The sequence below is a fragment of the Eucalyptus grandis genome, chromosome 10 (genome assembly GCF_016545825.1).
Source record: "Eucalyptus grandis isolate ANBG69807.140 chromosome 10, ASM1654582v1, whole genome shotgun sequence".
NCBI lineage: Eukaryota > Viridiplantae > Streptophyta > Magnoliopsida > Myrtales > Myrtaceae > Eucalyptus > Eucalyptus grandis.
The window spans coordinates 22,436,380-22,451,691 of record NC_052621.1 but is presented as its reverse complement, the minus strand read 5'-3'; the positions used below and the strand labels follow the sequence as shown (position 1 = coordinate 22,451,691).

At 39.4% G+C, this 15,312-nt stretch overlaps 1 pseudogene; it reads left to right on the top strand.

The window, feature by feature from the left end:
• The first annotated feature begins 4,872 nt into the window (after positions 1-4,872).
• LOC120288949 lies at positions 4,873-10,513 on the top strand (annotated as a pseudogene).
• The last annotated feature ends 4,799 nt before the right edge of the window (positions 10,514-15,312 follow it).

Here is a 15,312-nt window from a genome sequence, read left to right as displayed (position 1 = left end):
CTCAGACGAAGCAAAGGCGATATGTAACAATCGTCCTCATGCTCGCTTTCGTCTCTTCAAGAGAGACCCTCTGATCTCTAGCTTTTGCTGACTTTGTCCTTTTTCTTGCTCACTGTGAAGCGAGGATTAAGGTTCATCAGCTGCGACAGAAGCCGAAGGCGGAACTGCTGAGTCAGCTGAAGGAACTCAATGCAGAGCTCGCACTCCTTCGCGCCGCCAAGGTCACCGGAGGCGCGCCGAACAAGCCCTCCAGCATGTAAGTCTATGCCTTCACGTATCCATGTGCCATCGTGTGTCCTACGGCTTTGTTCGAGAATGCGATTGTACTAGTGAAGCGAGAACTAGTTTGAGCCAATTTTGAGGGCGCTTTCGGTAGCATTGTCTTGGTGGATATTGCCAGTAATGAGTTCCGATGGTCAAAGGTCATTTGCACCCAATGTCGGCCATCTCACTTCGAATCCTTGGGCGTATTTCTTTTTTCACCAACTTTAGTTCATTTCGAGATTAATGTCGAGAGGAATACACGAATATGCACTCGCACCTTCATATCATATATATTGTATATTCACTAGATTGGGAAGGTTGAGAGCATTTTATAATTCGGTGTTGACAATTAATGATGTACAATTAGTAAATTTGATACAATTAATTTTCTATTTAATCTTAAGACTGTATCTTATCTAATATTTTAATTAAATTCAAATAGGGAACGAGTTTTTAAGTTCCAAATTGGTTGATTGTCTTAATTATTATTTTTTACATCTCTACAGCTGAGAAAATATCGATGCACTGTGATTACGCCAAGTCGTGTTAACAAAAATTGTCCATCCATTGAGCGGCACATGTCTCTCATGGGTCCACTTGTTAGATATTTCTCCTTTTGCCTCTTTTCTCTCGTAGACTTGCATCTCTTTTTCTCTTATTTTTCTTCTTCGTCATTTCTTCTTCTCCTCCTCCTTCTTCTTCTTCTTCTTTTCTTTTCTTTTCTTTTGCTTTCTTTCTCTTTGGTCTATGGCCGGCTGGTACTCGGCCATGGCCGGCACTGACCATAGGCCATGGTCTTGCAGCCAGGGCATATTCATGTAGATCCGCACGGGGATAGATACTGTTAATTTTTTGAAGTTAGTCTTTAGAAAAATGAGGTAGAAAATTTTAAGTTCCGAAAGGAAGTTGACCGACATTTTAAGTTATAAAATCTATTATGCACGAGGTTCAAGCTAATGATTAAGGACCGTAAAGATTTATATTTATGACAATTGATGCGCTAATTCCACAATCTCATGTCAAATACAAACAATCATCAATTTCTAGAGAAATTAGGTGAGATTTGACCGTAAAATTTAGATGATGAGCTCTAGAACTTGTTTGTACACGTGAATAAGAATTTTGTACTCTTTGAGTGTGTTTGGTAATCATTATATTCTTGAAAACAATTTTTGTTTAGAAATGATTTTTTTCTAATTTTGTTCTCTAAATGAATTTCGAGCATTTGAAGTGTTTCATAACTATACAAAATTATATTCTTGGAATAGAAATGTTGGTACGACCTTAAGATTTTTTGTAACTCAAAATTTCTTTTAATTTTTTAAATAATTTTTATTATATATTTTTTTCATTTTATTCTTATTCTTCTTCTTCTTCCACTTGCCGATCATCGCCTCAAGGAGCCTCGTTGACCTAAGCCTCACTTGGCGATTAATGAGGCTCAATCCCGCCCAAATTTGGTGAGGCACACCCTCATCCAACCACCGCGAGGTCGACCTCGCCACAAGCCTCACCTAGCTAAGGCAAGGCCAAGCCTCGCCTAACCACCGCACGGCAAGGTGGCGGTCGCCTGGCCATGGGGAGGGTGATCTTGCAGTGAATGGGCAAGGGTGAGCTTTGCCAGTGGTTGGGCGAGCTCGACCTCCCCAAGATTCGGGTGAGGTTGAGACTCGCTAGATCTTAACGAGGTTTGTGTTCACCTAGCCACCTTTGGCAAGGTCGCCGAAAGAAAAAAGGAAAAGAAGAAAGAAAAGAAAAGAAAAGAAAAAGACAATGCTTGATTTTGAGTCGTTTCGAGAACAAAAACATTTTTTTTTTTTTTTATCTCTTGATTGTACACCAAATTTATTCTTGGGAATAAAAAGTTACCAAACAGAGTGTTTTTTTTTTTGTTCCGAGAACAAAATAATGGAATCGAGACATTATTTGACATGTTACCAATGAGGTTCTTCCTAACCTCGTACAATCTTTAAAGAAAAGTCGTGATTAATTTGAAAAGAAGTCGAGTGATTCTTTAGATGGGTTATTTTATTATTATTATTATTATTTTTTGTAAGGTTCTTTAGATGGGTTATTCATACTAAGGGTGAGCATGAGTCATGGATAGAACTGCAACCATACTAGACTCCGACTCTTAAAATTGGTGCAGTTCTCAATTTCAGAATTCTCGGTCTAGTTCCAAATATTTTGGAACAATACTATGTGGTTCGATTCGTGATACCTAGGTAGGAATGGAATCAAACCGGATTGGAATTGTAAAATTGGACTAGAAATCAGATAATCGAACCAAACCAAAATAGGCATAAAACTAGTAGTATATATGGATCTTTTCACCAATTTTATACCAAAGAATATCAAACTTTTAGAATTTGAAACATCATTTCATTACTAATGTTATTCAATATGCTCTCTCCTTACTATAATTACTTTTCAATGCTTTGGTGCATGTGCAAGATATGTACCCATTAGAATCCACCAGCAACATATATGTATACTCATTGTAGAAGAAACCTAGTCTCCTTTGCTCTTTGGAAACCTCAAATTAATTAATCACTACTCTTTTACATGTGTTTCTAGTTTATTCTTGAATCAACCTCTTTCATTTACTTTACATGGTAACATAATACAACTTCTCTTGTTAGTTTAAATAGATTATTTTACTTATAAATGGTTTTGTTTGTGATGGCAATCTTGCTGATGAAAGCTCTATCTATTTAAAGGGAAACTTTTTTGGTTGCTTGACTAAAAATGTAGCAAAAAATGAAAAATAAAAAGGAATCGATTGGCTTCCAAGTGGACCTTGGAGTTGCAAATTCAATTCCAAAGTTGGTTTCATGGTAGATTCTAAATTCTAAAAATTGATAACTGGCTCTAGAGACTAATGAGAACTTGATAGGATGTCAATGGGATTGTTGAAATTGAATTTCTCAAAATTATCTCTATACTGTTGTTTGGTTCCAAGTGAAATCTAGATCCACTTTAGAATTGATCACCCCTAATCTATAACAAGCTTATATTGCATGTTGCTTGGGGTAAATTCTCACTTACTCTTGTTCCATAATGAACTGGATGTGTCTTCATTGTCCCCATTTCATTGAAACAGCTTGTGTTGCTTAGTCCATGATGTACCGAGTTCATCAACACTATTGAGAACACCGAGTAGAAATCCGATACATTTCGCCTGGGAAGATTGCTAGAGGTGTCAAAATAGGCTAGGAATCCATTTTCTAACTCATATTTTGTGTTAATGGGTTGCACGTGGGTCATAAATATATAAGGGTCCAATTAAAAGTGTCCAAAAAAAGTTTTAAGCTGAACTGTATAGGTAAAAATGGGTCAGAATGTCTAATTCATTTTCGACATTAAGTGCGTTTGACCCAACCTGCCACTCGCCTCCGAGCCACCTCTACCGCTTGCCTCCATAGCGAGCGTGCGGGCGTCCGCGTGTTTGAGCACCTCAAACAGCAGGCCCTCATTGAGGTGGGTGAACTCGGCCGGTGGGGCCATGCCATCCCCGCGGGGGCGGCTCCCTCTTCCTCCTGGTCGGGCCAGAGCTTCTTCTTCTTGGCCTCGGCGTCCTCGCCGGCGGCGGGGGGCCGTTTCATCTCGGGCCTCGCTCCCCTGCTAAGACCCAGAAGGGGATTAAAGGTTCGGGCGGGCGGCCGGCGAAACTTGAGATTGCGGAGTTCGAGAAGGGATGGGAACGGCGGTGGTGGTGGCGGTGATGGTGGCGGTGGAGGAGGAGGAGGAGGGGTGGTTAAAGGGGTGGTGAGGAGCACATAATCTGATGAGGGGGAAGGGGCGGGCTTTCGAGGACGACAAGCGAAGAAATGAATGCGCTTCGATTCTTTCTCTTTTTGTCCTGGCTTTTCTTCTTTTCTTAATTTATTGTTTTCCCTGCTTTTTCTTCCTTTTTCATTTTATTTTTATTTTTATTTTAACTTGTATCATGTGTAACCCATTTATAAATAAAAGAGCTATCCGCATGAAATTGGGCTTACTAAGTCCAAGTCGCAAAATGGTTCATCAGCCCTAAGTTCTTTATAAATATATATTTTATCGATCAAATTCTTTATTGATATTTTAATTTATAGGTTTTTCATATTTTTATTTAATTTACTATTTTTCCATTAGCATATAGCTTTAAGTGAGTGGAGTTTCTCCTCGAATATAAACTTGACCTCACTTAATCATTTGACGGATCAGAGATCGTTAAGAGGAAGTTCAAACCCAAGTTCATTAATATATCTAATTGGATTATATTCACTTAAAAATTTAAATCAATAAGTTACGAACTAATTATGCTAAAAAACGGAGGAAAAATCAAGTTACTAAATGATAGTAATGGAATTAAAAGTAAAAAGGAGCGGGAAGCAGATGCCGTCCGCAAGTTTGTCATATATCCCTCTCTTCGTAACATCAAGCAACGAATTCTCAGCGTCGTTTTCATTAATATTCCCGCCTTCATTGCAGACGCCACGCCACCATATTCGCCCCGCCACCTTCCCCGTTCTTCTTCCGAGTCTTCAAATACCCGCCACTCTCCTCGTACCCTGGTCTAACCTCAAGACCTTCCCGATCTGTTCTAACCACCAATCATCGGCTGCCATGGACGAGAAGTACGATGTCGTCGTGCTCGACCGGCCTCAAGGAGTGCATCCTCTCTGGCCTCCTCTCCGTCGATGGCCTCAAGGTCTCTCCTCCTTCATCTCTCCGTCGGTCATTTCCTTGCTCGACCGGTCAGTCGGTCAGTTCGGTTCGGTTCAGTTCGATCACATGTCTTCTGATGTCTGAATCCTGACGAGAGTCGCACGACTCTTATTTTTCCAGCGAAATTTAGCTCGTGTAGTTACATTCACGGATGTTTTGTTTTGGTTTACGCTGCGGAAAGGATTCATGCACTGACTTCAGTTTCGAGTTGGTGTTCGTTTGGATTGGAGAGCCGGTCGACACGTTCGAATAAGTGCCTTGGACTTTCGGTTGCTGTTGTATTGTCTTACGTTCAATTTGTATCGGGACAGATCGGCAAGACTCCAATTTACATGAGAATAGCAATACTAATTTAAGTGGAGAAAATCTGAAAAACCTGTCTGGAGTTGAATTTGAGCTTTGCTGTAGTAGTTTTAAGCTGCTGATGAGCTCGAGTGAAATAGTGGATTTGCGTCCTGTCATATAGTGATCGGTAGACATCGGACATGGATGACTCCAGTTTTCCCTATCTTTGATCTTAAATGCAAGTGGCAACTTCATGATAGTTGAATCGAGTCGGTCTCGAGTATATTGACGACAGGTGAAGTCATTTCCAAGCATAAGTTAAATTATTACTTAAGCTTAAGCTTTGAGGACGGTGAAGGTGGACTCGTATATTGTCTTGACCGATCGACTTGTCGCCGTGCCTTATATGGAGAAAGAAGCACTTCTCTTCCATCTTGTTGGATAGAGAGGAGGATTGAGGGAAAGTTCCTAGAAAATTAGACTGCTGCGGCAGATAGTATGTCAAATCAAGGAAGATTGCCCCTTCAACAATTAGTTCCTTCCGTCAGGTTCATGCCAAAAAGTATAGGTTGCGCCCCCTGAAAATTGCTCTTCTTTGTTATTATCTAAGGGCATTTGGGTTTTCTCTTTTGAGATTTGTTGCAAATTACGCAATGAAATAACTATTCTCGTTGTCTCTCGCTATTCTCTTCTTCCCATAACCAAGACAAAGATAATTACCATAGATTGTGGATCTCTCCTCAGTTGCTGACAGAAGAACCTTTGAACCAGGTTTTGCACATGGATAGGAATGACTATTATGGAGGAGAGTCAACATCACTTAATCTCATTCAGGTCTGCTTTCTCCGTACATCCCCTGCAATTTGCTGCACTGTTGCATTATCTTTAATGGGTGGTTTGAATAGTTGCTATTGGTGACTTGCAGCTCTGGAAGAAATTTAGGAATAGTGATAAACCTCCTGCACATTTGGGCTCTAGCAGGGACTATAATGTTGACATGGTCCCCAAGGTATAATTCTGAACTTGGTTCATTGACCTACAATTTAGGCTCTTGCAGATTGTTTATATTCTCCTTATCGGTTCTTTGCTGACCAGTGCTTCTGTGTAGTTTATAATGGCAAATGGTGCTCTGGTGCGAGTCCTCATCCATACAGATGTTACCAAGTATATGTACTTCAAAGCAGTGGATGGCAGCTATGTCTTCAATAAGGGAAAGGTATGGAGATAGACCGTATATTGGAACATTTGCAAAATCATTGCAGGTCTGCCTAGTTTTCCTTTCTTCTTCAACAATATGGTACGGCCAATTACAGGTTCACAAAGTGCCTGCTACTGCTATGGAAGCACTTCAAACTCCACTCATGGGCATGTTTGAGAAGTATCGAGCTCGAAAGTTCTTTACATACGTTCATGATTATAATGAAAATGATCCAAGGACGCATGAGGGGATGGATCTGACACGTGTGACAACAAGAAAACTGATAGCGTATGTTTACATGTTTTCCTGGGTTGACATGTCATTTCCATCTCTGAATACAACGTTAATGCTGCACTGCAATTGCAAAGTGTTTTGCCTAGAATTTCCCATTCTCACAACTGATTAAATGATAGCTAAGTTTGCTAGATGAGTACGGTCTTATACTACTTTATGTGCTACTTGTAGCAGGAAGTGGTCCTCTGCATTCCTATTTTGGATATTGTATTGTACGTGATATAACTTATCAAAAAGAAGAAAAGTCTAAAAGAAAGTTGGAGAGTCTTTACAGTGCTCTTACTTAAATAACTCTTTCATTTTCTCTTCTTCTGCAAGATTTTGTTCCAGCTATCATAATGAGTAGAATGATATTAGCTGGTGGTACTGTGAGCCCTTGGTCATTTTGCTTCTGTTTTTCGAACAGAAAATATGGTCTTGGTGATGACGCCATTGAATTTATTGGTCATGCCTTGGCGCTCCATAGAGATGATCGATACCTAAATGAGCCTGCCCTGGATACTGTCAGGAGAATGAAGGTGAATGATCCTGTTTCCCAGAGCAAACATCTTTATTATGCTCGTAAAGAGAAATTTTTCCCATTTTGTTTGGAGATCTTTAAATTGACATTCCTCTTCTCTCCCCTGGCCACTTGATAGCTCTATGAAGAGTCATTTGCTCGTTTTCAAGGAGGATCTCCCTATATTTACCCCTTGTACGGGTTAGGAGAGCTCCCTCAGGTACATCTAGTGTCACAGATGCATGTCCAAGCCGCTGCTGCAGTTTTGATGTATAGGATCAAATCCATTACTGATGCCTGACCGTTTGCTTTGGATTATATTTAACTTTTATCCTTTGTAACCCAGGCATTTGCACGGCTTAGTGCTGTATATGGTGGAATTTACATGCTGAACAAACGGGAATGCAAGGTAATTGGGTCATTTGGTTCTCATTTACATTTGGACTGGTAAATATATGTTTATTCTCTGCCAATATCATGAAAATGGTGTTTACTAGTTAAATTTCAAGTTAAATCTGCTACTTATAGGGAAATAAATGTTGTTTTATTTTGCTGTTATTGCAGGTGGAGTTCAACGATGAAGGCCAAGTCATTGGTGTCACGTCAGAGGGCGAAACTGCCAAATGCAAAAAAGTTGTTTGCGACCCTTCCTACTTGCCTAACAAGGTAATGAATATGATACTGCATCACAATCATCACAGCGTATAAGCGAACTTATGTCAGAGTTCAGTTTGTTTGATGTAAGTGGTGCTAGCTCAGGCAGTCTAGCAAGTATATTGATTCCAAAAGATCATTAAGCGATCTTTCACGAGACTATTGTAGATTAAGAATTTTGTGGAGTTCGTTGAATAGGTGCATATCACTTCTGTCTGTCAGATTCTTTGCATGTAGATCTTGTGTGCGCATGTGCTGCAGACCCTCTTGTTACTGATAAAAAGATCATTGTTGCTCCATGCATTAGTGCCTATGGTGGCTGACATAAGATTCATTTTGCCACTAAGATATGTCTACTTTCTCTGGCCTAAAGGCCCTAAACCTCGCAAATGTTTTACACCCCACCCTCTCAGTCGTTTTCTTTTACTTTTTAAAGATAGTAAGAACCAGTAACAAGCCCCGTAAACATGAAGGCATGCGGATACCTTTTTTTTTTCCCTCTTGCAACAACAAGGGTGGACGTTGTACTCAGTGGTAATATGTAATCTTGTACAGGTTAGGAAAGTTGGGAAGGTTGCCAGGGCAATCTGTATCATGAGCCATCCCATCCCAAATACCAATTATTCTCAGTCAGTGCAGGTTATCATCCCACAGAGACAGTTGGGTCGCAAGTCAGATATGTAAGGCCTCGAGTACACTAATTGGAGATTACTAACTATATTTTCTTATTTTGTTTTATTTGAATGTCTGTTCGAGAAATGAAGGCGGAAAATGCAAATCTAAATGTTTATTGTCCTTGTCCAAAAAAAAAAAAAAAAAAAAAATGTTTATTGTCCAAGGAGAGATAGGTTCTCACTTTTCCTTTTAACTGCATTTGTTGTATTTGAGGTGGGAAGGGAGATGAATGTGAGTGTAACGAGTTAAGTATCTGTCCCATGAGATCAATGATAACTCTACGTGAACTATCATTTTAAGTCAGGATCAGAATCTGCTTGATACACATTTCACTTCTAAACACTATTTGATACTTGCATTTTAGATCTTGAATTTCACAGATGGTTCCATGCGCCTGCTTAACAGGTTGGCCTTAAATTACCAATGGTTAATGAAATCTGTTTTCACGGCCTTCTGATTATCTAAGCATTATTCCATGGTTTCAACTCTTTGTTCAACTATGCCCTGTTTGAGCAGGTATCTTTTCTGTTGTTCAAACTCTCACAAAGTCGCACCAAAGGGCAAGTTTATTGCATTTGTTTCGGCGGAGGCTGAAACTGATCGACCTGAGATAGAACTGAAGCCAGGTGTTAATTTGCTGGGGCCCGTTGATGAGATATTTTATGACACTTATGATAGATATGAGCCAGTCAATGAATCTTCTGTTGACAACTGCTTCATATCAACTGTGAGTTTGTTCTTCTGTGTGTGTGTGTGTGATGTATGTGGAGTTCGGAAGCTTTTAATTGTATTGATATTATGTTAATCTCCTCTTGCTATACCTGCAGAGTTATGATGCCACAACCCACTTCGAGTCAACTGTTAAGGATGTGCTTAACATGTATACGAAGATCACTGGAAAGGTAAGAATTACTTCTTGGAAATGTCCTGCTATCAATTATGATGCGAGCATGAGATAATCTTTGACAAGTTTTCATGTGGGTTGGAAGTTTTTGAGGACTCTTTGGAAGCCATTAATATTAGAACTGCTCGGGTCTACCCTTTTCGTTAATTATACCTGATCATTATGCATTTTCGTCTGTTTCCCTCAGCCTTGAAGTTATGATCTAATGTTTTTCTCGACAAGGTTGTCATGCATTTAGCCTAGTTACATGATAAGCCCTGCCATGCCCTCCCCTTTTTCTTGTGTCCAATGAGTGCAATCGATTGGTCTGGTTAGACGGCTGTTGACTATTTGCTATGAAGTACAAGTTCTCAACTTTCGGATCTACGTTCCAGCACCATGAAACCTGCCCAAAATTCCTCCTGCTGCACATTTTATCGTTTCCCTCTGCTAACCAAGTCTATAGTCCCCTTTGGTAAACTATCAAAGATGTCCTGAAAATGTAAAATTATAGCAAAGCTTAAGCATTATTGAGAAGTGTAACATTTTGAATAGGACAGGAAATACCAATTAGAGATAGTACTATGTAATTGTTAGATTCTTTGGCAGAAGTTAAAAGGCAAAAGTGTTTGTTAAAAGGCAAAAGTATGACAAACGGCTGATATTGCTTTGAAATGATTGAAGATCATATAGAAGTTATTTTTCAACTCTTAACATTTTCCATAGCAGCAATCCAAGCTTCCTTGCTAAGATATTGAAGGGGAGAGGGGGAGGGGGAGATGCTGACAAATTAACATTCTTCTGGGCAGGTTCTCGACCTCAGTGTGGATTTGAGCGCTGCCAGTGCTGCAGAGGAGTGAGAAAAAGAGAGGAGGTTCGGCGTATGCATTGCTAGTAGCTACTGCCTGGTTTGGAGCTCTCAGACATCAGTCTTCATTGTCGATGAATCTCTAAAACGTGTATCTGGTTATTCTATATACTGTCAACTGTGATAATACATGTAAGAATTTACATTGTGCAATGCTTATATAAAATGCTAGTCGTCAGTGTCTGCTTGATAGTCTCCTCCAAAGATGAAACGGGTCCATGGCCACATTACTGAAACATTAGGTGATCAATGTGACTGAATGTGACAGACTTGATCGCACCCTTTTTCCAATTCAAACAACATGGACATTGTGTAGACATGGATGACCCAGCTCAAGAAGCCATCTAGGTCTCATTCTCATTATTCCATGCACTGAGCTAATGCGAGCCGAGTGCATGCATGCGCAGAGAGGCGGCCATTGAAGCTCGGATGAAGCAGTGGCAATTGGTAACAATCGTCCTCATGCTCGCTTTCGTTGCTTCGAGAGAGACCCTCTGATCTCTAGCTTTCGCTGACTAGTCCTTTTCCTTCTCCAATGTGAAGCGAGGTTTAAGGTTCACGACCTGCGACAGTAAATCGAAGGCGGATCTGCTGAGCCCTGAAGGGACCTCGAGGCCGAGCTCGCCCTCCTTTGCGCACCGGAGGTGCACCGAACATGCTCTCCGACATGTAAGTCCAGGTCTACGTCCCGTATATATGCGCGATCGCGTGTTCTACAGCTTTTGCTCGAGAATGCAATTGCATTAGTGAAATAATAAGTAGTTTGAGCTAATTTGACAGTCTCTTTGGCTCGGCAATGAGTAGATGGTTTTGAGTTCTAAAGAGAAATAGATGAGGTATTAATTGACTGTGTTAATCATCGTATTGCCACCTCCTATACTAATTTTTGGCTGTCTTCCCACTTATCCGAACGTCCGACGATCTTCCACTTTCTTCATGCATCTCCCATTGATATCTTTTCGTTCAATTAAGGCCACTGTACAAATCTGTAATTCCTTTTACTATCAAAATTTCGTCGAATAAATGACATTAATGACATTGTAAATTAGGAATAATATTGATGAATCGGCATAGAGACCGTTTACCGACAACCATTCAATATCCTAATGAAAATTTACTAATATCCGAGCATTGAGGTGCGGACTCTTGAAGTGCCATAATTTGCGTAAAATGAACACTTTAAGTGCTATAACTTTTGAAATGTACATTTAAGTGCCAAAATTGGAACAAAGTGGATCGCCAAATTGCATACGCAGCATTTCGGGCGAAAGCGAGTGTAAAACGACGCTGCTTTTTTACATGCCGATGTGGCAAAATAATGCAAAAACAACGTCGTTTTGGGCCGACGTGGTAAAAAAATAATATAAAAATTAACTAAATTAAATTTAGTTAAATATTTAAAAATAATAATTTTAATATTTTAAAAGGAGGGGGGAAGGCGGCTAAAGGCCAGGGAAGGGCTGGCAATGGAGGGGAGGGTCGGCCGGGTCACCGGGCCCCGGCTAGGGTAGCGACCGGTGGCCGGCTGGTGAGGGTTGCGGTCCTGCCTAGCGCCCCCGACGAGCAACGGCCCTTGGCCCGGCTAGGCGAGGCTCGCCGACCCTTAGCCAAATCCGGCCGTGAGGGGGAGGGGGAAGGAGGAAGAGGGAGGCAGCCGCCGGCGAGGGGGTCGGGGGCCGCCGCCCTCGACCCGGCTCGGCGGCCCTGGCCGACCCTCCCCCCCCACCTTCCGGCGACGGCGGGGAGGCGGTGGCGATGAGGGCTCGGCCCTCGGCCCCGTCGGCCGCCTTCCTCCTATGTTTTTTTTTTTAAAGAATAATAAATATAAATTATATTATTATTTTGTTTTAAAATTAATTTAGTTAATTTTTATATTATATTAAAATTCAAATTATGCCAAAACGACGTCGTTTTGGCCGATTTAAAGCTCTATTTTGATGACGTCACCTGAAACGACATCGTTTTTTGGTAAATTAGAGTTGACTTAGCTCTTTGGTGAGCCACCTCGCAAGAAATATTAATATTTAATTGCCACGTATGATTTTCGGCCGGTTTTACTAGAAGTGGAACTCAAGTGTCTAACTTTTCTTCAAATGTGGCACATAAGTATACCTTTTGAAAGTTATGACACTTGTAGTGTTTTTATCCCTCGAGCATTACGATTCGAATCCATTTTGGAATTGGTAATTGCATTGCTTGTGAAGTATGTGTCTCGTGTCGCGTCTTGTAGATCTACCTGGTGTTGATTGCAAATTGTAAATTTTTCAACACTTAATTTTCATTTTTACCAAATAGGCTCGTTAGTCTCTTAGGCCCAGGTTTGGTTCAAGCGTTAAGGTGGGGCTTTCAACCCCGAAAGCCCTTTGGAAAAAATTTAGGTGTTTGTTCAAGATTGGAGGTGTTTCGGCCAAATATCGGCCTTTGAAATGCAAGTCCACCTCTACTATTCATCCGTTGACTTTTTTTTATTTATTTTAAATTGATCATCTTCCCCACACCCCAACCGCCGTTGATTGGCGACGGAGTTTCATTAGACTTTATTTTTATTTTTTAAAAAAAATAATAAAAACCCTTTGCAAATGTTGGGTTCACCGTTTTTTTTTGTTGTTGTCATTTTTGTCTTTTAACAATCAATAGCCCAACTTTTATCAACACACTAGAATGATCATTAATTAACGAAGATGATTAATAGTACAATAATTAAAAAAATTATTCAAAGTTGAAAACAAACCTAAAAGAACCCTATGCCAAAAGTTGAGCTTTGCATCTTATCTATAATCAAATTCTTTTAATATAATTTTTAAATAAATTTACTAATATATATCTTTTGCATTACTCTCAACATGAAAATGTAAAAGGTTATATAGTCATTGTTTCTTTTTTACAATTTTAAAAATACTAAAACTAAAAAACTTAATTTGGTCACACTAAAGGGCTTTTCAAATATATGTTTACCAAACAATCTTATATTTCCCTAAAGCACTTTACAATTATAGTTTACCAAACAAGGTCTAGCATTTCGGAAAATCCTTTTACCTCAAAGGTATTTGCATTCTCCCAAGGGCATTTCTCCAAAGCCGAACCAAACGGGCCCTTAATAGGATAACCGAAAGTCGTTTGTTCATAATTACACAAATTCTTTTATTCTTTTTAATTTATTCTTTTCTTTTTCTTACAAATGGATATGTATGAGTGGGTAAAAAAGCATTAGCAATAAAATTCAAATTTTCTGCATGTCTTCTTTAGGTATCTCATTTTTTAGTTATAAATCTATTATGCAGGAGATTGAAAACTAGTGATTATGTTATGGATAATAAATTTACATTTGTGAAAACTGACAAGTGCATTGAAGTGTTCATATGTGTGTGTGTATTCGAACATATAAGTGTTTTTTTTTTTTTTGTGCCGGAGATTGAAATTGGGAATTGACTCGGGTTTATATCCACCAAGTCATCTTGCATGATCCGGCCCTCCTTCGTGGTTAGTTGGGCTCTTAAGAAGCCCCGAAATCGGGGAAAAGCCCATTGGAAATGGCGAAATCATGAGTTCCTTTTTAGGCCATAAATCAACTATGGCAAACTAAATGAATTGAGCCATAGTTTTAATTTAGGAAAATATCACAAAAATTCAATACATCCATGTCACATCTAATTTGCAATTTAATTTTCGTGTCACAAAACATCCTGAATTGGTACATCTTTGGCAAATCTATCCTCGTTATTTCGTGGAAACATATGTGGCGAGAAACACGGATGCAACATGAATTCGATGTGAAAATTCCACATAAATAAACGGCATCGTTTTAGCAAGTTAGATCTGAAAAATAAATCAGCTGAGATTGGAAAATCTGCTAATAACCCTAAGAGCTCCTTCACATTTCAAAATATATGATAAAATCCTTAATTTTTCTTTAAATTTTCCCTAAAATTGGGAAATCTACTAATTTTGCTCTAGAGTTTCCTCATGTTTCGAAAATCTGTTAAAATTCTTAATTTTACCTCAATTTCGCCCAGAGATTTTAATAGATTTCTCACGGGCATATTAAATTAAATTGGGGATTTTTTTTTTCAGCTATTAACCCTTTCAATTAAACATTATTATTACCCAAGTCGTGCACGCTGTACAACTCCCATCAAGAGGTGGTAGAGACTATTTAGTCACGCGTGTTGACTCCCACTAGTGTCGTGGCTAGGATCCAACTTTGTACATCATTATAGTTCAAGCTGAAAAAGTTGTGGAAAGGGAAGCTCGCTTCAAAAATACCATAGAAATAATTACTAAAATGCTTTGAGAAACTTTAGGGAACAATTGAACCGTTAAGATCCCCAAGTAATTTTACCATGTGGTGAGATGAAGAGTGAAGTAAGAAAGGCATGGTACAATTAAGTGTGTAGTTAAGACTACAATTTTATGTTGAACAATCCAAATATATACAATTGTCGATTTAGATGAGTTTCGTAACGAGAAATGGCATGATTCTTCCATTAGAATTATTGCCGAAAAGGCTCAGATTATGTTTGGTAAATCTTTATAGGATAACAAAATATCATTTATAGTGATTGATGACATTCTCTAAATAAATTTGGGTTATAGGGTGGGATGAATCTGGCTTGAATATTTTCTTTATTAAATAACTCAATAGTTTTTCTTCAAAAGATGAAGGGATGCATCTGGCTTTGCTGGTCATTGCTCAAGAACCGCCTCCACAATGTACTCCACCATATAATTGATGTTGCCTCCAATCATCGCCAATTGTCATTGCTAACCGGCCGATCTTGTCCTAATGAATGAGGGTAAAAGGAGAAGTTATACGTCACACGGTGAATCATCTCTCACTCGATGAAGCCGAATAGGGGTTTATGGCCTTTAGGTGGAGATGGAAGTGGACTTGGCAAAGGAGACAAATCCAAGGAAATTGAAGAGAATGATGCTGGTGAGGTAGCTTTAGATCTACATATTGCGGAAGATTACATTAAGCAAGT